The sequence below is a fragment of the Lissotriton helveticus genome, chromosome 12, assembly GCF_964261635.1.
Source record: "Lissotriton helveticus chromosome 12, aLisHel1.1, whole genome shotgun sequence".
Lineage (NCBI taxonomy): Eukaryota > Metazoa > Chordata > Amphibia > Caudata > Salamandridae > Lissotriton > Lissotriton helveticus.
Window position 1 is genome coordinate 134,607,217 of NC_136073.1, and position 27,606 is coordinate 134,634,822.

General features: G+C 46.4%; 10 non-coding genes across 10 annotated transcripts; all 10 read left to right on the forward strand.

The window, feature by feature from the left end:
- The first annotated feature begins 465 nt into the window (after nucleotides 1-465).
- TRNAH-GUG (transfer RNA histidin (anticodon GUG)) lies at nucleotides 466-537 on the forward strand. Its single transcript has one exon. It is a non-coding gene; the product is annotated as a tRNA-His (tRNA).
- Nucleotides 538-832: 295 nt separating this feature from the next.
- Nucleotides 833-914, forward strand: TRNAA-AGC (transfer RNA alanine (anticodon AGC)). Its single transcript has one exon. It is a non-coding gene; the product is annotated as a tRNA-Ala (tRNA).
- Nucleotides 915-2,199: 1,285 nt separating this feature from the next.
- TRNAH-GUG (transfer RNA histidin (anticodon GUG)) lies at nucleotides 2,200-2,271 on the forward strand. Its single transcript has one exon. It is a non-coding gene; the product is annotated as a tRNA-His (tRNA).
- A 7,581-nt stretch (nucleotides 2,272-9,852) lies between these two features.
- TRNAS-AGA (transfer RNA serine (anticodon AGA)) lies at nucleotides 9,853-9,934 on the forward strand. Its single transcript has one exon. It is a non-coding gene; the product is annotated as a tRNA-Ser (tRNA).
- Nucleotides 9,935-12,779: 2,845 nt separating this feature from the next.
- On the forward strand, nucleotides 12,780-12,861 carry TRNAF-AAA (transfer RNA phenylalanine (anticodon AAA)). The gene has a single exon. It is a non-coding gene; the product is annotated as a tRNA-Phe (tRNA).
- Nucleotides 12,862-14,147: 1,286 nt separating this feature from the next.
- Nucleotides 14,148-14,219, forward strand: TRNAH-GUG (transfer RNA histidin (anticodon GUG)). Its single transcript has one exon. It is a non-coding gene; the product is annotated as a tRNA-His (tRNA).
- Nucleotides 14,220-14,514: 295 nt separating this feature from the next.
- TRNAA-AGC (transfer RNA alanine (anticodon AGC)) lies at nucleotides 14,515-14,596 on the forward strand. The gene has a single exon. It is a non-coding gene; the product is annotated as a tRNA-Ala (tRNA).
- A 1,285-nt stretch (nucleotides 14,597-15,881) lies between these two features.
- TRNAH-GUG (transfer RNA histidin (anticodon GUG)) lies at nucleotides 15,882-15,953 on the forward strand. Its single transcript has one exon. It is a non-coding gene; the product is annotated as a tRNA-His (tRNA).
- A 7,581-nt stretch (nucleotides 15,954-23,534) lies between these two features.
- On the forward strand, nucleotides 23,535-23,616 carry TRNAS-AGA (transfer RNA serine (anticodon AGA)). The gene has a single exon. It is a non-coding gene; the product is annotated as a tRNA-Ser (tRNA).
- Nucleotides 23,617-26,461: 2,845 nt separating this feature from the next.
- Nucleotides 26,462-26,543, forward strand: TRNAF-AAA (transfer RNA phenylalanine (anticodon AAA)). Its single transcript has one exon. It is a non-coding gene; the product is annotated as a tRNA-Phe (tRNA).
- The last annotated feature ends 1,063 nt before the right edge of the window (nucleotides 26,544-27,606 follow it).

Genomic DNA, 27,606 nt, shown 5'->3' on the forward strand with positions numbered 1-27,606 from the left:
TCAATAATTCCTCAAAAACCTAACCATGCAGTCCCCCCTAACTGTGTAGTTATCTTGCTTTACTGCTGTTTGTGTGATTAGCTGGGAGGAGCTCACGGCAGCATCCTCCCTATAAAAGTGTAGATGGACCGCTCCTTAACTTTTTCTTGCTTCACATACAGATGGCTTGAGGAGGTACAGGGGAGATGCAGGTCTAATAGACAGAATAGAAGATCTGCGCCAGGTGTGTTTCTCTGCATTGGTGTCCCATCACAGGCCCACAAGTGTATGTGTGATCTTTGACTTCTGGCAGTTCACAAGCAGGCGGCCAGGAAACGGTTTCAGCCTATCAACCACTGAGGAGACAAAGCCTTTGTATAAGGAATGAGGAAGCAATGAACACATTCAGCCTATCACAGGAGCTCCCTGAGTGTTTCGAATGATAAATTCTCCATGTCACTGTATGTTATTGAGCCCAAGTAGCTCGCCGTGATCGTATAGTGGTTAGTACTCTGCGTTGTGGCTGCAGCAACCTCGGTTCGAATCCGAGTCACGGCATTGTGGTTGGCAATGTCACAGCAGTTGGGTTTTTCTTTTACAGAATTACCAAATGTACCAGTTGTTTTTGTAAAATGTCTATTAAAAACAGATCCTTTAAAATATTTAAACGATCTAACGACAAATTATTTAAACACACATGATTATAAGATGTAGCCTTATTTTTGTTTTTAGGAGAGAATGTGCCTGCTGAAAAAAACATTATTTTTAAAAAGTGCATTGCAGAATATCAGGAATTTGCTGTGGGACACCTTGAAAACTTTCATACAGATTATTTGCACAAAACTTACAGTCAGTTGTTGTGGCCGAGTGGTTAAGCCGATGAACTAGCAATCCATTGAGGTCCCCCTGTGCAGGTTCGAATCCTGCCAACACCGAGAAACTTTTTAACATCGGCTACAATTTCAGAAGTTAACCTTTAGAATTTCTTCCATGTCAGTTTTATAAATAGGTGGCTTATTTTGGTGTCACTATTGCCCTTTCACATATTTATTATCGCTACCCCTTTCATATCTTTGCTATAACTCTCGTCCTACATTAGCGCTGGTGCAAACACTTCAAATTATTATACCCTGGCTCTCTCAGTCATACCATTCATGCACTTGAAACTTACTTTACCAATAAAAGAAGCAAATAGAAAAATAAAACAAAAGTGCTTGCTGGATTAGGCAAACACACTTCATAAAACTGCATTTTCTTTTCTATTCTCCCCGTGTTACAAGCTTAACTGCTCCCTGTGTAATTTCTCTTAGCATGCTGTCCCAGGAAGAGAATTTTATCTACAGGCTCTTTCTGTGTTTTTTTCCTAGTCTTTCTTTCCCTTTTCTTAGATTTGTAACTGTTCCTTTACGTGCTCTATTTAGGCGCCATTAATCTCATTTGAGCTCCTTGTACCTGCTGCTGTTTTCTCCACACCTCATACTGCCTTTTCCCTCTTTCTCTCTTTCTCTGAGGTTGGTGGCTACTTTCCAAAGCTTCTGATGCCCCAATGTTCCTTCATCTTGTTGTCAGACGTGAATTGGAAAAGCAACCAAATTAACAAGCCTTTACCACTCATACATGGCAGAGGTTTATACTTTAATTCAATGAGCTAAGAAAAGCGTGTTGTGGGGCCTCTACGAGCCATGGTGCTTGCTTCATCATAATTGGGCACGCAGTCATTAGCCACAGCTCTGATCATGGGTCACTGAGGTCAGTTTCAATAATTCCTCAAAAACCTAACCATGCAGTCCCCCTAACTGTGTAGTTATCTTGCTTTACTGCTGTTTGTGTGATTAGCTGGGAGGAGCTCACGGCAGCATCCTCCCTATAAAAGTGTAGATGGACCGCTCCTTAACTCTTTCTTGCTTCACATACAGATGGCTTGAGGAGGTACAGGGGAGATGCAGGTCTACTAGACAGAATAGAAGATCTGCGCCAGGTGTGTTTCTCTGCATTGGTGTCCCATCACAGGCCCACAAGTGTATGTGTGATCTTTGACTCCTGGCAGTTCACAAGCAGGCGGCCAGGAAACAGTTTCAGCCTATCAACCACTGAGGAGACAAAGCCTTTGTATAAGGAATGAGGAAGCAATGAACACATTCAACCTATCACAGGAGTTCCCTGATTGTTCAGAATTATAAATTCTCCATGTCACTGTATGTTATCGAGCCCAAGTAGCTCGCCGTGATCGTATAGTGGTTAGTACTCTGCGTTGTGGCCGCAGCAACCTCGGTTCGAATCCGAGTCATGGCATTGTGGTAGGCAATGGCACGGCAGTTGGGTTTTTCTTTTACAGGATTACCAAATGTACCAGTTGTTTTTGTAAAATGTCTATTAAAAACAGATCCTTTAAAACATTTAAACGATCTAACGACAAATTATTTAAACACACATGATTATAAGATGTAGCTATATTGTACCTACTGACATAAATTATCGTTCTTGAACCTATTTGCGGTGGGGGGAATGGAGCTTTCCCCCATGCCAATCAGAATGCAGATGAATGCAGTTGCAGTTGAGTGACCTGTGTTGTGGCTGTCTAGAGGGAATGCACAAATGTAGCTGTCTCGCAGCCCAATCCAGACGTCAATTGGAGACAGGTTTTCAGGCAAATAGAGCAGTAAGTGCAGAGAAATGCTCACTCTCTAAAAATGGAATTTAGAAAATAGTAAAGTTAAATCCAACCTCACCAGTAAATAGGATTTATCAATAAATAAATAAAGCTTCTCCTCTCTGATATGAAATTACCCCCCAAAAAGTATAAGGGAATACCCAATGCTAACCTATGAGAGGGCCAGACCTCACAGTAGTGAAAAATGTAATAGACTGTTTGGTACTACCAGGACATGCAAACTACCACAGTACATGTCTTACCTTTTACTTACATAGCATGATGCCCCTAGGACTACCTAGGGCCTACCTTTTGGTTAATTATATGTAATAAAATTGGAGTTTAAGGCTTGGCAAGTAGTTTTAAATGGCAAGTCGAAGTGGCAGTACACTGCAGCACAGGCACTGCAGTAGCAGGCTTGAGACAGGTTTGAAATGCTACTTCTTTGGGCGGCACAATCAGTCCCTGGGTATATGGTATACCACTTTACAAGGGGCTTTCAAGTCAATTAAATCTGTCAGTCAGGTATACTCCAATTACACACATGTTTAGGGAAGAAGCACGTGCACTTCAGCACTGATTAGTAGCGATAAAGTGATCAGAGTCCTAAGGCCAACAAAAAGATACAGCAACATGCCGAGGTGAAAAGCAATAAGGCAGGGTTGAGACCACCTTAAGAATGCAAGGTCTGGGGGAGGAGCTTGGCGGGCATCCGAGAAGGCTGCGTGAGCACAGCGCTCCCCGGACCCCCGCCGCTCCCGGCATAATATCCTGCATGAATCCTGATTTTTCGCTAGGATTGGTATAGAGGACGTTGGGCTGATCTACCTGGACCTTTCAGGACTTTATTTTGACACCGGGTGCCGGAGTTATGGTGAATTGAACTTTTGGGCTCCGCCCTTGAGGTGCGCCCGGGACTGGGTGAGGTTCGGTGGCCGTCTTGGAGTTGAACAACAACTGCAGGGGGATTGGACTTGTGGGTCCCCTTCTTAAGTTTCGGTTTCGATTCTGCCTCTGACTGGGACATCGGCGAGAGAGTCGGGCCAGAGCTGGTTCCAGGACACGCATCGGCTGTCGGGCCTTTGGCTGGACGGTTCTCCTATTTGGCTGCCCCTATCCTGGTGATACCTTTGTCACGGTCCTTTGGTCCCGAGGCCTCCATTTCTGGTGCCCGGTCCGTTGACCCTGGTGAATCTCCTTGTGACGCATCTCCAAAATGGCGGGCAGAGGGGACCGGGAGACAAGACGAAGACACCTCTGCGCGGGGGTCCGGTCCAATCCTACGTTATGGACCGTTATACCCATTCTAAGGGGTCCCCCGGAGCTGCCCTGCCTGGTCCCGGTACATCTGACCACGTCGTGGATGTGTCGACGGAGCCTTCCTTGCAGGACATCATGGGCGCCATTTCTGGCATGAGGGAGTCAATAGGCCAACAATACGAAACCTTGACCCACAAAATTGACACCGTGGCAATCGATGTGACTCTAATTCGAGCCGATCTCTCCAAAACGAACGAAAAGGTGAAGTCGTTGGATATCAAATCATCCAGCCTCACGGCGGACGTCTCTGAGATGCAGACGGAGATTAGCAATCTCCGTAGGGTGAACGATTTCATGACCCGGCGCTTGGATGATTTTGAGAACAGGGCACGTCGCTGTAATGTTCGCGTGGTTGGTGTACCGGAGAATCCAGAACCCCACTCGGTTGATCTCCTGGTTGAAGACCTGATTCAGAACCACCTTTCTCCGTCTGGCCTTAGTAAATTCTTCACAGTGGAGCGTGCACATCGTGTTCCGGGGGGCCAGGGTAAGCCAGGCGCCCCGCCGAGACCTATTGTTGCCAAGCTTTTCCACTATAGAGATCGGGACGCTATCCTGCAGGCGTCGCGGGTGAAGGGCCCGGTGGCCTTTGAGAATGCCACAGTGAACTTTTATCCGGACTTTTCCCAACAGGTTCAGAAGCAGCGGATGGGATTTCGTGGTGCCAAGAAGCGTCTTAGGGACATGGGGATGCGCTACGCTATGCTTTTTCCGACCAGGCTGCGGATTGAGTATAATGACCGAACTTTCTTCTTTGATCGGCCGGATGCTGTGAATGACTGGCTAGACTCCTTGCCTAGCCGATCTCCTGAGACTGAGTCCGATGCCCACCCGGGTGGTGCTGAAGGTGGTGTAGAGAGCTGAACATTTCGTCTATGCCTGGTGCCTTGTTTTGAATGACTCTTCCAGGAGTGTGTGCCTTTGTTCCTCTACCGCTTATGTGATTTGATGTATGTTCTTTTCTCGTCACTGCTCTTGTTCGGGGTGGCGGGTGGGTCGGAGCCTTTCCTCCTCCGGGGTCTTTGTGTAGAATAGGGGTTTTTGGGCGACAGGCACACTGCAGGTTGGGGTGGCTTTTTAGCTTATTGCAGGGGTGCAGGGTGGGGGGTGTTTGCTTGTTATTTGGGGGGTGGGTGGTTGGGAAGTTTGTTGTTCGTGTGTTCTGTTTTCAAGGCGACTTTATCCTGTATTTGAAGATGATTCCGGTGTCATGCTCATTGGTGGGGGGTTTTGGCTTTGTTGGGTGGGATGGGGGGTAGCGGGTTGAGATTTGTTTCGTGGAACGTTAACGGTCTGGGAGATCGTATCAAACGAAGTGTGGTGCTGAAATGTGTACGACGTTTATCTCCTGATATTGTTTTCCTACAGGAGACTCATTTGGTAGGCAATGTTTGTCATGCAATGAATAGGTGGGGCTATCGCCTCGTAGCACATTCGGGGTTTACCTCGGGTTCTAGGGGGGTGGGTATCCTTGTTCGGGCTTCCCTCCCCCTAGCTATTGATGATGTCATTCAGGATGATCGGGGCGATATGCTGTCCTTGTGGGTCGCTATGAGGGTCGTGCCCTCTCCTTATTTACTGTTTATGTGCCCCCCGGCTTGCAGACTTCTACCTTTTCTGATTTGGGCCGTGTCTTGTTGGACCTCCCTGATAGTACACTCTTTCTGGCTGGTGATTTTAATTCGGTGTTCTCCGGTCTCCACGATCGCCACCCCCCTAGGGATACTCCTGCGGCCCAACAGTGGTTGGGTGGATTTTTGGATACCTTTGGCTTGGTGGATTGCTGGAGGCTTTTGCATCCTACTCAGCTTCAATACACTTTTCATTCAGGGGCCCATGGGAGTCTGTCTCGACTGGATTATTTCCTGATGCCTGCAGCTCAGTCACCAGCGTGCGTGAGATTGTACACCTACCCAGGGGTATTTCTGACCACTCTCTGCTCTGGCTTCGTTTTGAGGTTGGAGTGGAGGCAGTGGGCCGGGTAGCTCCCATCAATACGTGGTACCTTACCTCCCCCGAGACCCGTAGCCTTTTGCTTAAGTCTTTGGACGCGTATTTTCTGGATAACGAGGGGTCGGTTTCCTCAGCTGTGTCCCTATGGGAGGCCTTTAAGACGGTGATTCGTGGGCAGGCCCTCTCCCTTATTGTTGAAGCTAAGAGAGCGAGGAATAGGGAGGTGGTGGACCTTGAGGGAGAGATTTCTGCATTGGAGGATGCTTTGGAATCTGGTGTTACGTCTGCGAAACTCCACGCCCTGGGTCTGAAACAATTTGCCTATAAATCCATGGTCACGGATGCTGCTAAAGTGATGTTTCGGGAGCAACAGGGTCGTTTGTATGATGTGGGTGACAAGGCGGGTAAATTGCTGGCATGGCTGGATAAGAAGGAGAGAGCTAATCGTGTGGTACCCGTGATTCAGTCTTTGAGTGGTGAGAGTGTGACGGACCCGATTGGAATAGTTGATCGTTTTGCTGAGTACTTCCGTGTGGTGTATACCCCTGTGTCTGTGAGAGATGAGGCTGACTCTCGCCTTCTATTGCGTGATATAGCTCTGCCCAGTGTCTCTGATTTGGATCGTGTAGCGTTGGATTCCCCCTTTACTGTTGATGAGATAGCTACTGCCATCCGTTCACTCCGTACGGGCAAAGCGTTGGGCCCGAACGGGTTGCCAATTGAACTGTACAAGTTGCGTCCCGACAGAGTGGCGCCATATCTTCGCGCCATGTTTCTGGAGTCCCGGGAACGGGGTATTCTCCCCTATGATCAGCGACTGGCCACGATAGTCGTCATCCCCAAGGATGGTAAACCGCGGGACCTTTGTTCATCCTATAGGCCCATATCTCTTCTAAATGTTGAACCCAAGGTATTGGCGAAACTCCTGGCGTCCCGCCTCCTGACGGTCATTAGTGACTTGGTCCATCCAGATCAATCTGGATTTATCCCGCATCGCAACACGGCTCTGAACCTACGTCGTCTCCACGGCGCGATTGCGAGGGCGGGGCTTCTGACGGAGCCGGCCATTTTGGCATCGTTGGATGCCTCAATGGTTTTGACACTGTGGAGTGGCCTTATCTTTGGGCGGCTCTTGAGAAATTTGGTTTCGGGCCTGAGTTTATTGGTTGGATCAAGTTATTATATGCGGAACCTCTGGCACAAGTAGTGGTAAATGGTAGAGTTTCGGCCCCTTTCACCCTTGGTAGGGGTACCCGTCAGGGATGCCCCTTGTCTCCGTTGCTATTTGCACTCGCCTTGGAACCGTTGGCTGCTTGGCTTCGATGGGAGCCTTCGCTCAGGGGGATTCGCTGGTCTCCGGACTTTGAGGACCGCGTTTCGCTTTACGCGGACGACATTCTTTTATATCTCACCTCCCCGCGCAAATCTCTGACAGTTTTGTTTGACGTTCTCACTTCATTTGGTGCCAATTCAGGCCTCGTTCTTAACTGGGCCAAGTCCTGCGTGTATGTTCTCTCGGGTGTTTTACCCCCACTGCCGAGCAGACTTCCTATCCAGGTGGTCCAGTCTGGCTTCAAATATTTAGGGATTTTTATTACGTTGGACTCCTCGCTTCGATTTGAGCGTAATCTCCTCCCCCCGTTGCTTAGATTGCGACTGGACGTGACCCGTTGGCGTAAGCTTCCTTTGTCTCCTCTGGGCAGGGCGGCCCTGTTTAAAATGATGTCCTTGCCGCGGTTCCTCTACGCGCTCCAGAACTCCTATGACGCTATCCCCAAGACCTATTTCCGAGAGATCGAGACTCTTCAAAGGCAATTGATTTGGGACGGGCGTCCACGTATTGCCCTCGCGAAACTCACCATCCCTTGGTACGACGGGGGCATGGCGCTCCCCGATATCAAGCGATATTATTGGGCTTCCCAGCTGTCTGCTATTAATCACGTGATGTTTTCACCGGGTCGAAATCCTGCATTCGAGATGGATAGATTTCAGCTGCCGGGTGGGGACTTTAATAGAGCGCTTTATTCTCGATCGGCCGGGCGCCATCTTGTGGGCCCGTCCAGGATTGCAGTAACTGTGTGGCGAGCCGCGAATGTGAGTTTGGGATGGGAGGAGCGAATGACGCTGGCGACGCCGCTTTATGCCTCGGAACGTTTGGGGTGTCTCTGGTCTACTAAGGGCTTCGACCGCTGGGATATGATTGGTATATGTAAGGTGGGTGATGTATGTTCGAAAGGTAGTGTGAAGTCGTTCCAGGCCCTCCAGGAGGAATATGGTTTGAATGGTAGGGAATTTTTTCGTTATCTGCAGGTCCGGCACGCCCTCACCTCAGTCTTGACTCCTGATGAGGCCCTGCCCGAGTCTTCCCCCCTCGAAGATCGTGTCCTTGATGGGCACCTGCCAGATAGCACTATTTCCCTGATCTATAAGAAGCTGATCAATACTCGGGCTGACTTATTGGTCCGACTTCGGGAGGCCTGGGTCGGCGATGGGTTGGAACTGGACTACGAGGATTGGCAATCGGCACTCTCTTCTCCCAAGGAGGTGGCCATTCCTGCCCGTCTCCGTTTGGTTCAACTTAAAATCCTTCATCGAGTGTATGTCACTGGTCCGCGTCTGGTAACGATGGGCTTTTCCTTGGATGGGTTATGTAAGCGTGGTTGTGGGTCGAGTGCTACTTTTTTACACGTTCTTTGGGAGTGCCCGGTGGTGGTGGCTTACTGGACTGCTGTGCTTGATGTGATGACTGCTGTGACTGGTGTTGCCCTGCGGCCGGAGCCTCGACGATGTCTATTGAATGTGTGGGAGCCCACTGACTACTCTGTGGCCCAGACCAGATGGGCGACCTTGGGTTACATGATTGCGAAACGGGATATTGCGCAACTCTGGGGCGCATCCAGGCCCCCTGAGGTCTCGAAATGGGAGGACAGCATGGATTGGTCCATGTTTCGTGAGAAAACTGTGTATGTGGCCAGGGGCAGACCCGGGGCGTGGACGAAGATTTGGGGCCAGTGGAATGAATATCGTGGGGATATCTGTACACCTCCCCTTCTAGGCACTACTGATGTTGTCCTATCTCCCTAGGCGAGCGTTCCCGGAACCCTTTCACACTGTTTTTTGAATTTCCGATTCCCCCCTGCTGCTCCCCCCCCCCTCCCCGATTTTGTTGGAGCCTCAGGGCTCTTGGTAGGTTCTCCTGATTGTTGACCATCCCCTCCGTTCTTTGGGCTGACCTTGATTACCGTGCATTCGCCTTTCTAGTGTTTGTTTTTCTTTTCGTATAAAATAAAAATTCAATAGGCTCTGTGACATGTTGCGAGTAATGCTTGGTGCTAGATTTGTGCCTAACCACGGGTGTACACTTCTGATTCGTGCCTGGTGCCTTATTATTAGCGGCCAGCCCGTGAGGTTGTAGGCCCATTCTTGTATTTTTCTATGCTTGCTCAAATAAAGGTTTTTGAACAAAAAAAAAAAAAAAAAAAAAAAAGAATGCATGGTCTAACAAAAACGAACTAAGGATAACATGAGTAAAACATCAGGTTTCTCTACGGCATTTGGTGAGACAAGTGTGCCTTCTTTTATCTTCCATAAATGCAATCTTTCCCTGACCCCTTTATTATATAGCTCTTCAAGTAAAAAAGATAAAGCACTTACAAAGGAGCCTCAAATACTCAAAGATGGTAGACTTCTGTAATATGGGCCATAGACTAAAAGCAGCACGAAAACAGAGTGCAATAGGGTCCCAAAAACTTGAGTGCCACATGAGAGTATGCATGAAAGCCTTTCCTTTTCCAAACTAGAGATATACTCATGCAATGTTTGTTTTTAGGAGAGAATGTGCCTGCTGAAAAAACCATTCTTTTAAAAAAGTGCGTTGCAGAATACCAGGAATTTGCTGTGGGACACCTTGAAAACTTTCATACAGATTATTTGCACAAAACTGACAGTCAGTTGTTGTGGCCGAGTGGTTAAGGCGATGGACTAGAAATCCATTGGGGTCTCCCCGCACAGGTTCAAATCCTGCCAACAACGAGAAACTTTTTAACATCGGCTACAATTTCAGAAGTTAACCTTTAGAATTTCTTCCATGTCAGTTTTATAAATAGGTGGCTTATTTTGGTGTCACTATTGCCCTTTCACATATTTATTATCGCTACCCCTTTCATATCTTTGCTATAACTCTCGTCCTACATTAGCGCTGGTGCAAACACTTCAAATTATTATACCCTGGCTCTCTCCGTCATACCATTCATGCACTTGAAACTTACTTTACCAATAAAAGAAGCAAATAGAAAAATAAAACAAAAGTGCTTGCTGGATTAGGCAAACACACTTCATAAAACTGCATTTTCTTTTCTATTCTCCCCGTGTTACAAGCTTAACTGCTCCCTGTGTAATTTCTCTTAGCCTGCTGTCCCAGGAAGAGAATTTTATCTACAGGCTCTCTCCGTGTTTTTTTCCTAGTCTTTCTTTCCCTTTTCTTAGATTTGTAACTGTTCCTTTATGTGCTCTATTTAGGCGCCATTAATCTCATTTGAGTTCCTTGTACCTGCTGCTGTTTTCTCCACACCACATACTGCCTTTTCCCTCTTTCTCTTTTTCTCTGAGGTTGGTGGCTACTTTCCCAAGCTTCTGATGCCCCAATGTTCCTTCATCTTGTTGTCAGACGTGAATTGGAAAAGCAACCAAATTAACAAGCCTTTACCACTCATACATGGCAGAGGTTTATACTTTAATTCAATGAGCTAAGAAAAGCATGTTGTGGGGCCCCTACGAGCCATGGTGCTTGCTTCATCATAATTGGGCACGCAGTCATTAGCCACAGCTCTGATCATGGTCACTGAGGTCAGTTTCAATAATTCCTCAAAAACCTAACCATGCAGTCCCCCCTAACTGTGTAGTTATCTTGCTTTACTGCTGTTTGTGTGATTAGCTGGGAGGAGCTCACGGCAGCATCCTCCCTATAAAAGTGTAGATGGACCGCTCCTTAACTTTTTCTTGCTTCACATACAGATGGCTTGAGGAGGTACAGGGGAGATGCAGGTCTAATAGACAGAATAGAAGATCTGCGCCAGGTGTGTTTCTCTGCATTGGTGTCCCATCACAGGCCCACAAGTGTATGTGTGATCTTTGACTCCTGGCAGTTCACAAGCAGGCGGCCAGGAAACGGTTTCAGCCTATCAACCACTGAGGAGACAAAGCTTTTGTATAAGGAATGAGGAAGCAATGAACACATTCAGCCTATTACAGGAGTTCCCTGAGTGTTCAGAATTATAAATTCTCCATGTCACTGTATGTTATTGAGCACAAGTAGCTCGCCGCGATCGTATTGTGGTTAGTACTCTGCGTTGTGGCTGCAGCAACCTCGGTTCGAATCCGAGTAACGGCATTGTGGTTGGCAATGTCACGGCAGTTGGGTTTTTCTTTTACAGAATTACCAAATGTACCAGTTGTTTTTGTAAAATGTCTATTAAAGACAGATCCTTTAAAATATTTAAACGATCTAACAACAAATTATTTAAACACACATGATTATAAGATGTAGCTATATTGTACCTACTGACATAAATTATAGTTCTTGAACCTATTTGCGGTGGGGGAAATGGAGCTCTCCCCCATGCCAATCAGAATGCAGTTGCAGTTGAGTGACCTGTGTTGTGGCTGTCTAGAGGGAATGCACAAATGTAGCTGTCTCGCAGCCCAATCCAGACGTCAATTGGAGACAGGTTTTCAGGCAAATAGAGCAGTAAGTGCAGAGAAATGCTCACTCTCTAAAAATGGAATTTAGAAAATAGTAAAGTTAAATCCAACCTCACCAGTAAATAGGATTTATCAATAAATACATAAAGCTTCTCCTCTCTGATATGGAATTACCCCCCAAAAAGTATAAGGGAATACCCAATGCTAACCTATGAGAGGGCCAGACCTCACAGTAGTGAAAAATGTAATAGACTGTTTGGTACTACCAGGACATGCAAACTACCACAGTACATGTCTTACCTTTTACTTACATAGCATGATGCCCCTAGGACTACCTAGGGCCTACCTTTTGGTTAATTATATGTAATAAAATTGGAGTTTAAGGCTTGGCAAGTAGTTTTAAATGGCAAGTCGAAGTGGCAGTACACTGCAGCACAGGCACTGCAGTAGCAGGCTTGAGACAGGTTTGAAATGATACTTTTTTGGGCGGCACAATCAGTCCCTTGGTATATGGTATACCACTTTACAAGGGGCTTTCAAGTCAATGAAATCTGTCAGTCAGGTATACTCCAATTACACACATGTTTAGGGAAGAAGCACGTGCACTTCAGCACTGATTAGTAGCGATAAAGTGATCAGAGTCCTAAGGCCAACAAAAAGATACAGCAAAATGCGTAGGTGAAAAGCAATAAGGTAGGGTTGAGGCCAGCTTAAGAATGCAAGGTCTAACAAAAACGAACTAAGGATAACATGAGTAAAACATCAGGTTTCTCTACGGCATTTGGTGAGACAAGTGTACCTTCTTTTATCTTCCATAAATGCAATCTTTCCCTGACCCCTTTATTATATAGCTCTTCAAGTAAAAAAGATAAAGCACTTACAAAGGAGCCTCAAATACTCAAAGATGGTAGACTTCTGTAATATGGGCCATAGACTAAAAGCAGCACGAAAACAGAGTGCAATAGGGTCCCAAAAACCTGAGTGCCACATGAGAGTATGCATGAAAGCCTTTCCTTTTCCAAACTAGAGATATACTCATGCAATTTTTGTTTTTAGGAGAGAATGTGCCTGCTGAAAAAAACATTATTTTAAAAAAGTGCATTGCAGAATACCAGGAATTTGCTGTGGGACACCTTGAAAACTTTCATACAGAATATTTGCACAAAACTTACAGTCAGTTGTTGTGGCCGAGTGGTTAAGGCGATGGACTAAAAATCCATTGGGGTCTCCCCACGCAGGTTCGAATCCTGCCAACAACGAGAAACTTTTTTACATCGGCTACAATTTCAGAAGTTAACCTTTAGAATTTCTTCCATGTCAGTTTTATAAATAGGTGGCTTATTTTGGTGTCACTATTGCCCTTTCACATATTTATTATCGCTACCCCTTTCATATCTTTGCTATAACTCTCGTCCTACATTAGCGCTGGTGCAAACACTTCAAATTATTATACCCTGGCTCTCTCAGTCATACCATTCATGCACTTGAAACTTACTTTACCAATAAAAGAAGCAAATAGAAAAATAAAACAAAAGTGCTTGCTGGATTAGGCAAACACACTTCATAAAACTGCATTTTCTTTTCTATTCTCCCCGTGTTACAAGCTTAACTGCTCCCTGTGTAATTTCTCTTAGCCTGCTGTCCCAGGAAGAGAATTTTATCTACAGGCTCTTTCCGTGTTTTTTTCATAGTCTTTCTTTACCTTTTCTTAGATTTGTAACTGTTCCTTTATGTGCTCTATTTAGGCGCCATTAATCTCATTTGAGTTCCTTGTACCTGCTGCTGTTTTCTCCACACCTCATACTGCCTTTTCCCTCTTTCTCTTTTTCTCTGATGTTGGTGGCTACTTTCCAAAGCTTCTGATGCCCCAATGTTCCTTCATCTTGTTGTCAGACGTGAATTGGAAAAGCAACCAAATTAACAAGCCTTTACCACTCATACATGGCAGAGGTTTATACTTTAATTCAATGAGCTAAGAAAAGCATGTTGTGAGGCCCCTACGAGCCATGGTGCTTGCTTCATCATAATTGGGCACGCATTCATTAGCCACAGCTCTGATCATGGGTCACTGAGGTCAGTTTCAATAATTCCTCAAAAACCTAACCATGCAGTCCCCCCTAACTGTGTAGTTATCTTGCTTTACTGCTGTTTGTGTGATTAGCTGGGAGGAGCTCACGGCAGCATCCTCCCTATAAAAGTGTAGATGGACCGCTCCTTAACTTTTTCTTGCTTCACATACAGATGGCTTGAGGAGGTACAGGGGAGATGCAGGTCTAATAGACAGAATAGAAGATCTGCGCCAGGTGTGTTTCTCTGCATTGGTGTCCCATCACAGGCCCACAAGTGTATGTGTGATCTTTGACTTCTGGCAGTTCACAAGCAGGCGGCCAGGAAACGGTTTCAGCCTATCAACCACTGAGGAGACAAAGCCTTTGTATAAGGAATGAGGAAGCAATGAACACATTCAGCCTATCACAGGAGCTCCCTGAGTGTTTCGAATGATAAATTCTCCATGTCACTGTATGTTATTGAGCCCAAGTAGCTCGCCGTGATCGTATAGTGGTTAGTACTCTGCGTTGTGGCTGCAGCAACCTCGGTTCGAATCCGAGTCACGGCATTGTGGTTGGCAATGTCACAGCAGTTGGGTTTTTCTTTTACAGAATTACCAAATGTACCAGTTGTTTTTGTAAAATGTCTATTAAAAACAGATCCTTTAAAATATTTAAACGATCTAACGACAAATTATTTAAACACACATGATTATAAGATGTAGCCTTATTTTTGTTTTTAGGAGAGAATGTGCCTGCTGAAAAAAACATTATTTTTAAAAAGTGCATTGCAGAATATCAGGAATTTGCTGTGGGACACCTTGAAAACTTTCATACAGATTATTTGCACAAAACTTACAGTCAGTTGTTGTGGCCGAGTGGTTAAGCCGATGAACTAGCAATCCATTGAGGTCCCCCTGTGCAGGTTCGAATCCTGCCAACACCGAGAAACTTTTTAACATCGGCTACAATTTCAGAAGTTAACCTTTAGAATTTCTTCCATGTCAGTTTTATAAATAGGTGGCTTATTTTGGTGTCACTATTGCCCTTTCACATATTTATTATCGCTACCCCTTTCATATCTTTGCTATAACTCTCGTCCTACATTAGCGCTGGTGCAAACACTTCAAATTATTATACCCTGGCTCTCTCAGTCATACCATTCATGCACTTGAAACTTACTTTACCAATAAAAGAAGCAAATAGAAAAATAAAACAAAAGTGCTTGCTGGATTAGGCAAACACACTTCATAAAACTGCATTTTCTTTTCTATTCTCCCCGTGTTACAAGCTTAACTGCTCCCTGTGTAATTTCTCTTAGCATGCTGTCCCAGGAAGAGAATTTTATCTACAGGCTCTTTCTGTGTTTTTTTCCTAGTCTTTCTTTCCCTTTTCTTAGATTTGTAACTGTTCCTTTACGTGCTCTATTTAGGCGCCATTAATCTCATTTGAGCTCCTTGTACCTGCTGCTGTTTTCTCCACACCTCATACTGCCTTTTCCCTCTTTCTCTCTTTCTCTGAGGTTGGTGGCTACTTTCCAAAGCTTCTGATGCCCCAATGTTCCTTCATCTTGTTGTCAGACGTGAATTGGAAAAGCAACCAAATTAACAAGCCTTTACCACTCATACATGGCAGAGGTTTATACTTTAATTCAATGAGCTAAGAAAAGCGTGTTGTGGGGCCTCTACGAGCCATGGTGCTTGCTTCATCATAATTGGGCACGCAGTCATTAGCCACAGCTCTGATCATGGGTCACTGAGGTCAGTTTCAATAATTCCTCAAAAACCTAACCATGCAGTCCCCCTAACTGTGTAGTTATCTTGCTTTACTGCTGTTTGTGTGATTAGCTGGGAGGAGCTCACGGCAGCATCCTCCCTATAAAAGTGTAGATGGACCGCTCCTTAACTCTTTCTTGCTTCACATACAGATGGCTTGAGGAGGTACAGGGGAGATGCAGGTCTACTAGACAGAATAGAAGATCTGCGCCAGGTGTGTTTCTCTGCATTGGTGTCCCATCACAGGCCCACAAGTGTATGTGTGATCTTTGACTCCTGGCAGTTCACAAGCAGGCGGCCAGGAAACAGTTTCAGCCTATCAACCACTGAGGAGACAAAGCCTTTGTATAAGGAATGAGGAAGCAATGAACACATTCAACCTATCACAGGAGTTCCCTGATTGTTCAGAATTATAAATTCTCCATGTCACTGTATGTTATCGAGCCCAAGTAGCTCGCCGTGATCGTATAGTGGTTAGTACTCTGCGTTGTGGCCGCAGCAACCTCGGTTCGAATCCGAGTCATGGCATTGTGGTAGGCAATGGCACGGCAGTTGGGTTTTTCTTTTACAGGATTACCAAATGTACCAGTTGTTTTTGTAAAATGTCTATTAAAAACAGATCCTTTAAAACATTTAAACGATCTAACGACAAATTATTTAAACACACATGATTATAAGATGTAGCTATATTGTACCTACTGACATAAATTATCGTTCTTGAACCTATTTGCGGTGGGGGGAATGGAGCTTTCCCCCATGCCAATCAGAATGCAGATGAATGCAGTTGCAGTTGAGTGACCTGTGTTGTGGCTGTCTAGAGGGAATGCACAAATGTAGCTGTCTCGCAGCCCAATCCAGACGTCAATTGGAGACAGGTTTTCAGGCAAATAGAGCAGTAAGTGCAGAGAAATGCTCACTCTCTAAAAATGGAATTTAGAAAATAGTAAAGTTAAATCCAACCTCACCAGTAAATAGGATTTATCAATAAATAAATAAAGCTTCTCCTCTCTGATATGAAATTACCCCCCAAAAAGTATAAGGGAATACCCAATGCTAACCTATGAGAGGGCCAGACCTCACAGTAGTGAAAAATGTAATAGACTGTTTGGTACTACCAGGACATGCAAACTACCACAGTACATGTCTTACCTTTTACTTACATAGCATGATGCCCCTAGGACTACCTAGGGCCTACCTTTTGGTTAATTATATGTAATAAAATTGGAGTTTAAGGCTTGGCAAGTAGTTTTAAATGGCAAGTCGAAGTGGCAGTACACTGCAGCACAGGCACTGCAGTAGCAGGCTTGAGACAGGTTTGAAATGCTACTTCTTTGGGCGGCACAATCAGTCCCTGGGTATATGGTATACCACTTTACAAGGGGCTTTCAAGTCAATTAAATCTGTCAGTCAGGTATACTCCAATTACACACATGTTTAGGGAAGAAGCACGTGCACTTCAGCACTGATTAGTAGCGATAAAGTGATCAGAGTCCTAAGGCCAACAAAAAGATACAGCAACATGCCGAGGTGAAAAGCAATAAGGCAGGGTTGAGACCACCTTAAGAATGCAAGGTCTGGGGGAGGAGCTTGGCGGGCATCCGAGAAGGCTGCGTGAGCACAGCGCTCCCCGGACCCCCGCCGCTCCCGGCATAATATCCTGCATGAATCCTGATTTTTCGCTAGGATTGGTATAGAGGACGTTGGGCTGATCTACCTGGACCTTTCAGGACTTTATTTTGACACCGGGTGCCGGAGTTATGGTGAATTGAACTTTTGGGCTCCGCCCTTAAGGTGCGCCCGGGACTGGGTGAGGTTCGGTGGCCGTCTTGGAGTTGAACAACAACTGCAGGGGGATTGGACTTGTGGGTCCCCTTCTTAAGTTTCGGTTTCGATTCTGCCTCTGACTGGGACATCGGCGAGAGAGTCGGGCCAGAGCTGGTTCCAGGACACGCATCGGCTGTCGGGCCTTTGGCTGGACGGTTCTCCTATTTGGCTGCCCCTATCCTGGTGATACCTTTGTCACGGTCCTTTGGTCCCGAGGCCTCCATTTCTGGTGCCCGGTCCGTTGACCCTGGTGAATCTCCTTGTGACGCATCTCCAAAATGGCGGGCAGAGGGGACCGGGAGACAAGACGAAGACACCTCTGCGCGGGGGTCCGGTCCAATCCTACGTTATGGACCGTTATACCCATTCTAAGGGGTCCCCCGGAGCTGCCCTGCCTGGTCCCGGTACATCTGACCACGTCGTGGATGTGTCGACGGAGCCTTCCTTGCAGGACATCATGGGCGCCATTTCTGGCATGAGGGAGTCAATAGGCCAACAATACGAAACCTTGACCCACAAAATTGACACCGTGGCAATCGATGTGACTCTAATTCGAGCCGATCTCTCCAAAACGAACGAAAAGGTGAAGTCGTTGGATATCAAATCATCCAGCCTCACGGCGGACGTCTCTGAGATGCAGACGGAGATTAGCAATCTCCGTAGGGTGAACGATTTCATGACCCGGCGCTTGGATGATTTTGAGAACAGGGCACGTCGCTGTAATGTTCGCGTGGTTGGTGTACCGGAGAATCCAGAACCCCACTCGGTTGATCTCCTGGTTGAAGACCTGATTCAGAACCACCTTTCTCCGTCTGGCCTTAGTAAATTCTTCACAGTGGAGCGTGCACATCGTGTTCCGGGGGGCCAGGGTAAGCCAGGCGCCCCGCCGAGACCTATTGTTGCCAAGCTTTTCCACTATAGAGATCGGGACGCTATCCTGCAGGCGTCGCGGGTGAAGGGCCCGGTGGCCTTTGAGAATGCCACAGTGAACTTTTATCCGGACTTTTCCCAACAGGTTCAGAAGCAGCGGATGGGATTTCGTGGTGCCAAGAAGCGTCTTAGGGACATGGGGATGCGCTACGCTATGCTTTTTCCGACCAGGCTGCGGATTGAGTATAATGACCGAACTTTCTTCTTTGATCGGCCGGATGCTGTGAATGACTGGCTAGACTCCTTGCCTAGCCGATCTCCTGAGACTGAGTCCGATGCCCACCCGGGCGGTGCTGAAGGTGGTGTAGAGAGCTGAACATTTCGTCTATGCCTGGTGCCTTGTTTTGAATGACTCTTCCAGGAGTGTGTGCCTTTGTTCCTCTACCGCTTATGTGATTTGATGTATGTTCTTTTCTCGTCACTGCTCTTGTTCGGGGTGGCGGGTGGGTCGGAGCCTTTCCTCCTCCGGGGTCTTTGTGTAGAATAGGGGTTTTTGGGCGACAGGCACACTGCAGGTTGGGGTGGCTTTTTAGCTTATTGCAGGGGTGCAGGGTGGGGGGTGTTTGCTTGTTATTTGGGGGGTGGGTGGTTGGGAAGTTTGTTGTTCGTGTGTTCTGTTTTCAAGGCGACTTTATCCTGTATTTGAAGATGATTCCGGTGTCATGCTCATTGGTGGGGGGTTTTGGCTTTGTTGGGTGGGATGGGGGGTAGCGGGTTGAGATTTGTTTCGTGGAACGTTAACGGTCTGGGAGATCGTATCAAACGAAGTGTGGTGCTGAAATGTGTACGACGTTTATCTCCTGATATTGTTTTCCTACAGGAGACTCATTTGGTAGGCAATGTTTGTCATGCAATGAATAGGTGGGGCTATCGCCTCGTAGCACATTCGGGGTTTACCTCGGGTTCTAGGGGGGTGGGTATCCTTGTTCGGGCTTCCCTCCCCCTAGCTATTGATGATGTCATTCAGGATGATCGGGGCGATATGCTGTCCTTGTGGGTCGCTATGAGGGTCGTGCCCTCTCCTTATTTACTGTTTATGTGCCCCCCGGCTTGCAGACTTCTACCTTTTCTGATTTGGGCCGTGTCTTGTTGGACCTCCCTGATAGTACACTCTTTCTGGCTGGTGATTTTAATTCGGTGTTCTCCGGTCTCCACGATCGCCACCCCCCTAGGGATACTCCTGCGGCCCAACAGTGGTTGGGTGGATTTTTGGATACCTTTGGCTTGGTGGATTGCTGGAGGCTTTTGCATCCTACTCAGCTTCAATACACTTTTCATTCAGGGGCCCATGGGAGTCTGTCTCGACTGGATTATTTCCTGATGCCTGCAGCTCAGTCACCAGCGTGCGTGAGATTGTACACCTACCCAGGGGTATTTCTGACCACTCTCTGCTCTGGCTTCGTTTTGAGGTTGGAGTGGAGGCAGTGGGCCGGGTAGCTCCCATCAATACGTGGTACCTTACCTCCCCCGAGACCCGTAGCCTTTTGCTTAAGTCTTTGGACGCGTATTTTCTGGATAACGAGGGGTCGGTTTCCTCAGCTGTGTCCCTATGGGAGGCCTTTAAGACGGTGATTCGTGGGCAGGCCCTCTCCCTTATTGTTGAAGCTAAGAGAGCGAGGAATAGGGAGGTGGTGGACCTTGAGGGAGAGATTTCTGCATTGGAGGATGCTTTGGAATCTGGTGTTACGTCTGCGAAACTCCACGCCCTGGGTCTGAAACAATTTGCCTATAAATCCATGGTCACGGATGCTGCTAAAGTGATGTTTCGGGAGCAACAGGGTCGTTTGTATGATGTGGGTGACAAGGCGGGTAAATTGCTGGCATGGCTGGATAAGAAGGAGAGAGCTAATCGTGTGGTACCCGTGATTCAGTCTTTGAGTGGTGAGAGTGTGACGGACCCGATTGGAATAGTTGATCGTTTTGCTGAGTACTTCCGTGTGGTGTATACCCCTGTGTCTGTGAGAGATGAGGCTGACTCTCGCCTTCTATTGCGTGATATAGCTCTGCCCAGTGTCTCTGATTTGGATCGTGTAGCGTTGGATTCCCCCTTTACTGTTGATGAGATAGCTACTGCCATCCGTTCACTCCGTACGGGCAAAGCGTTGGGCCCGAACGGGTTGCCAATTGAACTGTACAAGTTGCGTCCCGACAGAGTGGCGCCATATCTTCGCGCCATGTTTCTGGAGTCCCGGGAACGGGGTATTCTCCCCTATGATCAGCGACTGGCCACGATAGTCGTCATCCCCAAGGATGGTAAACCGCGGGACCTTTGTTCATCCTATAGGCCCATATCTCTTCTAAATGTTGAACCCAAGGTATTGGCGAAACTCCTGGCGTCCCGCCTCCTGACGGTCATTAGTGACTTGGTCCATCCAGATCAATCTGGATTTATCCCGCATCGCAACACGGCTCTGAACCTACGTCGTCTCCACGGCGCGATTGCGAGGGCGGGGCTTCTGACGGAGCCGGCCATTTTGGCATCGTTGGATGCCTCAATGGTTTTGACACTGTGGAGTGGCCTTATCTTTGGGCGGCTCTTGAGAAATTTGGTTTCGGGCCTGAGTTTATTGGTTGGATCAAGTTATTATATGCGGAACCTCTGGCACAAGTAGTGGTAAATGGTAGAGTTTCGGCCCCTTTCACCCTTGGTAGGGGTACCCGTCAGGGATGCCCCTTGTCTCCGTTGCTATTTGCACTCGCCTTGGAACCGTTGGCTGCTTGGCTTCGATGGGAGCCTTCGCTCAGGGGGATTCGCTGGTCTCCGGACTTTGAGGACCGCGTTTCGCTTTACGCGGACGACATTCTTTTATATCTCACCTCCCCGCGCAAATCTCTGACAGTTTTGTTTGACGTTCTCACTTCATTTGGTGCCAATTCAGGCCTCGTTCTTAACTGGGCCAAGTCCTGCGTGTATGTTCTCTCGGGTGTTTTACCCCCACTGCCGAGCAGACTTCCTATCCAGGTGGTCCAGTCTGGCTTCAAATATTTAGGGATTTTTATTACGTTGGACTCCTCGCTTCGATTTGAGCGTAATCTCCTCCCCCCGTTGCTTAGATTGCGACTGGACGTGACCCGTTGGCGTAAGCTTCCTTTGTCTCCTCTGGGCAGGGCGGCCCTGTTTAAAATGATGTCCTTGCCGCGGTTCCTCTACGCGCTCCAGAACTCCTATGACGCTATCCCCAAGACCTATTTCCGAGAGATCGAGACTCTTCAAAGGCAATTGATTTGGGACGGGCGTCCACGTATTGCCCTCGCGAAACTCACCATCCCTTGGTACGACGGGGGCATGGCGCTCCCCGATATCAAGCGATATTATTGGGCTTCCCAGCTGTCTGCTATTAATCACGTGATGTTTTCACCGGGTCGAAATCCTGCATTCGAGATGGATAGATTTCAGCTGCCGGGTGGGGACTTTAATAGAGCGCTTTATTCTCGATCGGCCGGGCGCCATCTTGTGGGCCCGTCCAGGATTGCAGTAACTGTGTGGCGAGCCGCGAATGTGAGTTTGGGATGGGAGGAGCGAATGACGCTGGCGACGCCGCTTTATGCCTCGGAACGTTTGGGGTGTCTCTGGTCTACTAAGGGCTTCGACCGCTGGGATATGATTGGTATATGTAAGGTGGGTGATGTATGTTCGAAAGGTAGTGTGAAGTCGTTCCAGGCCCTCCAGGAGGAATATGGTTTGAATGGTAGGGAATTTTTTCGTTATCTGCAGGTCCGGCACGCCCTCACCTCAGTCTTGACTCCTGATGAGGCCCTGCCCGAGTCTTCCCCCCTCGAAGATCGTGTCCTTGATGGGCACCTGCCAGATAGCACTATTTCCCTGATCTATAAGAAGCTGATCAATACTCGGGCTGACTTATTGGTCCGACTTCGGGAGGCCTGGGTCGGCGATGGGTTGGAACTGGACTACGAGGATTGGCAATCGGCACTCTCTTCTCCCAAGGAGGTGGCCATTCCTGCCCGTCTCCGTTTGGTTCAACTTAAAATCCTTCATCGAGTGTATGTCACTGGTCCGCGTCTGGTAACGATGGGCTTTTCCTTGGATGGGTTATGTAAGCGTGGTTGTGGGTCGAGTGCTACTTTTTTACACGTTCTTTGGGAGTGCCCGGTGGTGGTGGCTTACTGGACTGCTGTGCTTGATGTGATGACTGCTGTGACTGGTGTTGCCCTGCGGCCGGAGCCTCGACGATGTCTATTGAATGTGTGGGAGCCCACTGACTACTCTGTGGCCCAGACCAGATGGGCGACCTTGGGTTACATGATTGCGAAACGGGATATTGCGCAACTCTGGGGCGCATCCAGGCCCCCTGAGGTCTCGAAATGGGAGGACAGCATGGATTGGTCCATGTTTCGTGAGAAAACTGTGTATGTGGCCAGGGGCAGACCCGGGGCGTGGACGAAGATTTGGGGCCAGTGGAATGAATATCGTGGGGATATCTGTACACCTCCCCTTCTAGGCACTACTGATGTTGTCCTATCTCCCTAGGCGAGCGTTCCCGGAACCCTTTCACACTGTTTTTTGAATTTCCGATTCCCCCCTGCTGCTCCCCCCCCCCTCCCCGATTTTGTTGGAGCCTCAGGGCTCTTGGTAGGTTCTCCTGATTGTTGACCATCCCCTCCGTTCTTTGGGCTGACCTTGATTACCGTGCATTCGCCTTTCTAGTGTTTGTTTTTCTTTTCGTATAAAATAAAAATTCAATAGGCTCTGTGACATGTTGCGAGTAATGCTTGGTGCTAGATTTGTGCCTAACCACGGGTGTACACTTCTGATTCGTGCCTGGTGCCTTATTATTAGCGGCCAGCCCGTGAGGTTGTAGGCCCATTCTTGTATTTTTCTATGCTTGCTCAAATAAAGGTTTTTGAACAAAAAAAAAAAAAAAAAAAAAAAAGAATGCATGGTCTAACAAAAACGAACTAAGGATAACATGAGTAAAACATCAGGTTTCTCTACGGCATTTGGTGAGACAAGTGTGCCTTCTTTTATCTTCCATAAATGCAATCTTTCCCTGACCCCTTTATTATATAGCTCTTCAAGTAAAAAAGATAAAGCACTTACAAAGGAGCCTCAAATACTCAAAGATGGTAGACTTCTGTAATATGGGCCATAGACTAAAAGCAGCACGAAAACAGAGTGCAATAGGGTCCCAAAAACTTGAGTGCCACATGAGAGTATGCATGAAAGCCTTTCCTTTTCCAAACTAGAGATATACTCATGCAATGTTTGTTTTTAGGAGAGAATGTGCCTGCTGAAAAAACCATTCTTTTAAAAAAGTGCGTTGCAGAATACCAGGAATTTGCTGTGGGACACCTTGAAAACTTTCATACAGATTATTTGCACAAAACTGACAGTCAGTTGTTGTGGCCGAGTGGTTAAGGCGATGGACTAGAAATCCATTGGGGTCTCCCCGCACAGGTTCAAATCCTGCCAACAACGAGAAACTTTTTAACATCGGCTACAATTTCAGAAGTTAACCTTTAGAATTTCTTCCATGTCAGTTTTATAAATAGGTGGCTTATTTTGGTGTCACTATTGCCCTTTCACATATTTATTATCGCTACCCCTTTCATATCTTTGCTATAACTCTCGTCCTACATTAGCGCTGGTGCAAACACTTCAAATTATTATACCCTGGCTCTCTCCGTCATACCATTCATGCACTTGAAACTTACTTTACCAATAAAAGAAGCAAATAGAAAAATAAAACAAAAGTGCTTGCTGGATTAGGCAAACACACTTCATAAAACTGCATTTTCTTTTCTATTCTCCCCGTGTTACAAGCTTAACTGCTCCCTGTGTAATTTCTCTTAGCCTGCTGTCCCAGGAAGAGAATTTTATCTACAGGCTCTCTCCGTGTTTTTTTCCTAGTCTTTCTTTCCCTTTTCTTAGATTTGTAACTGTTCCTTTATGTGCTCTATTTAGGCGCCATTAATCTCATTTGAGTTCCTTGTACCTGCTGCTGTTTTCTCCACACCACATACTGCCTTTTCCCTCTTTCTCTTTTTCTCTGAGGTTGGTGGCTACTTTCCCAAGCTTCTGATGCCCCAATGTTCCTTCATCTTGTTGTCAGACGTGAATTGGAAAAGCAACCAAATTAACAAGCCTTTACCACTCATACATGGCAGAGGTTTATACTTTAATTCAATGAGCTAAGAAAAGCATGTTGTGGGGCCCCTACGAGCCATGGTGCTTGCTTCATCATAATTGGGCACGCAGTCATTAGCCACAGCTCTGATCATGGTCACTGAGGTCAGTTTCAATAATTCCTCAAAAACCTAACCATGCAGTCCCCCCTAACTGTGTAGTTATCTTGCTTTACTGCTGTTTGTGTGATTAGCTGGGAGGAGCTCACGGCAGCATCCTCCCTATAAAAGTGTAGATGGACCGCTCCTTAACTTTTTCTTGCTTCACATACAGATGGCTTGAGGAGGTACAGGGGAGATGCAGGTCTAATAGACAGAATAGAAGATCTGCGCCAGGTGTGTTTCTCTGCATTGGTGTCCCATCACAGGCCCACAAGTGTATGTGTGATCTTTGACTCCTGGCAGTTCACAAGCAGGCGGCCAGGAAACGGTTTCAGCCTATCAACCACTGAGGAGACAAAGCTTTTGTATAAGGAATGAGGAAGCAATGAACACATTCAGCCTATTACAGGAGTTCCCTGAGTGTTCAGAATTATAAATTCTCCATGTCACTGTATGTTATTGAGCACAAGTAGCTCGCCGCGATCGTATTGTGGTTAGTACTCTGCGTTGTGGCTGCAGCAACCTCGGTTCGAATCCGAGTAACGGCATTGTGGTTGGCAATGTCACGGCAGTTGGGTTTTTCTTTTACAGAATTACCAAATGTACCAGTTGTTTTTGTAAAATGTCTATTAAAGACAGATCCTTTAAAATATTTAAACGATCTAACAACAAATTATTTAAACACACATGATTATAAGATGTAGCTATATTGTACCTACTGACATAAATTATAGTTCTTGAACCTATTTGCGGTGGGGGAAATGGAGCTCTCCCCCATGCCAATCAGAATGCAGTTGCAGTTGAGTGACCTGTGTTGTGGCTGTCTAGAGGGAATGCACAAATGTAGCTGTCTCGCAGCCCAATCCAGACGTCAATTGGAGACAGGTTTTCAGGCAAATAGAGCAGTAAGTGCAGAGAAATGCTCACTCTCTAAAAATGGAATTTAGAAAATAGTAAAGTTAAATCCAACCTCACCAGTAAATAGGATTTATCAATAAATACATAAAGCTTCTCCTCTCTGATATGGAATTACCCCCCAAAAAGTATAAGGGAATACCCAATGCTAACCTATGAGAGGGCCAGACCTCACAGTAGTGAAAAATGTAATAGACTGTTTGGTACTACCAGGACATGCAAACTACCACAGTACATGTCTTACCTTTTACTTACATAGCATGATGCCCCTAGGACTACCTAGGGCCTACCTTTTGGTTAATTATATGTAATAAAATTGGAGTTTAAGGCTTGGCAAGTAGTTTTAAATGGCAAGTCGAAGTGGCAGTACACTGCAGCACAGGCACTGCAGTAGCAGGCTTGAGACAGGTTTGAAATGATACTTTTTTGGGCGGCACAATCAGTCCCTTGGTATATGGTATACCACTTTACAAGGGGCTTTCAAGTCAATGAAATCTGTCAGTCAGGTATACTCCAATTACACACATGTTTAGGGAAGAAGCACGTGCACTTCAGCACTGATTAGTAGCGATAAAGTGATCAGAGTCCTAAGGCCAACAAAAAGATACAGCAAAATGCGTAGGTGAAAAGCAATAAGGTAGGGTTGAGGCCAGCTTAAGAATGCAAGGTCTAACAAAAACGAACTAAGGATAACATGAGTAAAACATCAGGTTTCTCTACGGCATTTGGTGAGACAAGTGTACCTTCTTTTATCTTCCATAAATGCAATCTTTCCCTGACCCCTTTATTATATAGCTCTTCAAGTAAAAAAGATAAAGCACTTACAAAGGAGCCTCAAATACTCAAAGATGGTAGACTTCTGTAATATGGGCCATAGACTAAAAGCAGCACGAAAACAGAGTGCAATAGGGTCCCAAAAACCTGAGTGCCACATGAGAGTATGCATGAAAGCCTTTCCTTTTCCAAACTAGAGATATACTCATGCAATTTTTGTTTTTAGGAGAGAATGTGCCTGCTGAAAAAAACATTATTTTAAAAAAGTGCATTGCAGAATACCAGGAATTTGCTGTGGGACACCTTGAAAACTTTCATACAGAATATTTGCACAAAACTTACAGTCAGTTGTTGTGGCCGAGTGGTTAAGGCGATGGACTAAAAATCCCTTGGGGTCTCCCCACGCAGGTTCGAATCCTGCCAACAACGAGAAACTTTTTTACATCGGCTACAATTTCAGAAGTTAACCTTTAGAATTTCTTCCATGTCAGTTTTATAAATAGGTGGCTTATTTTGGTGTCACTATTGCCCTTTCACATATTTATTATCGCTACCCCTTTCATATCTTTGCTATAACTCTCGTCCTACATTAGCGCTGGTGCAAACACTTCAAATTATTATACCCTGGCTCTCTCAGTCATACCATTCATGCACTTGAAACTTACTTTACCAATAAAAGAAGCAAATAGAAAAATAAAACAAAAGTGCTTGCTGGATTAGGCAAACACACTTCATAAAACTGCATTTTCTTTTCTATTCTCCCCGTGTTACAAGCTTAACTGCTCCCTGTGTAATTTCTCTTAGCCTGCTGTCCCAGGAAGAGAATTTTATCTACAGGCTCTTTCCGTGTTTTTTTCCTAGTCTTTCTTTCCCTTTTCTTAGATTTGTAACTGTTCCTTTATGTGCTCTATTTAGGCGCCATTAATCTCATTTGAGTTCCTTGTACCTGCTGCTGTTTTCTCCACACCTCATACTGCCTTTTCCCTCTTTCTCTTTTTCTCTGATGTTGGTGGCTACTTTCCAAAGCTTCTGATGCCCCAATGTTCCTTCATCTTGTTGTCAGACGTGAATTGGAAAAGCAACCAAATTAACAAGCCTTTACCACTCATACATGGCAGAGGTTTATACTTTAATTCAATGAGCTAAGAAAAGCATGTTGTGGGGCCCCTACGAGCCATGGTGCTTGCTTCATCATAATTGGGCACGCATTCATTAGCCACAGCTCTGATCATGGGTCACTGAGGTCAGTTTCAATAATTCCTCAAAAACCTAACCATGCAGTCCCCCCTAACTGTGTAGTTATCTTGCTTTACTGCTGTTTGTGTGATTAGCTGGGAGGAGCTCACGGCAGCATCCTCCCTATAAAAGTGTAGATGGACCGCTCCTTAACTTTTTCTTGCTTCACATACAGATGGCTTGAGGAGGTACAGGGGAGATGCAGGTCTAATAGACAGAATAGAAGATCTGCGCCAGGTGTGTTTCTCTGCATTGG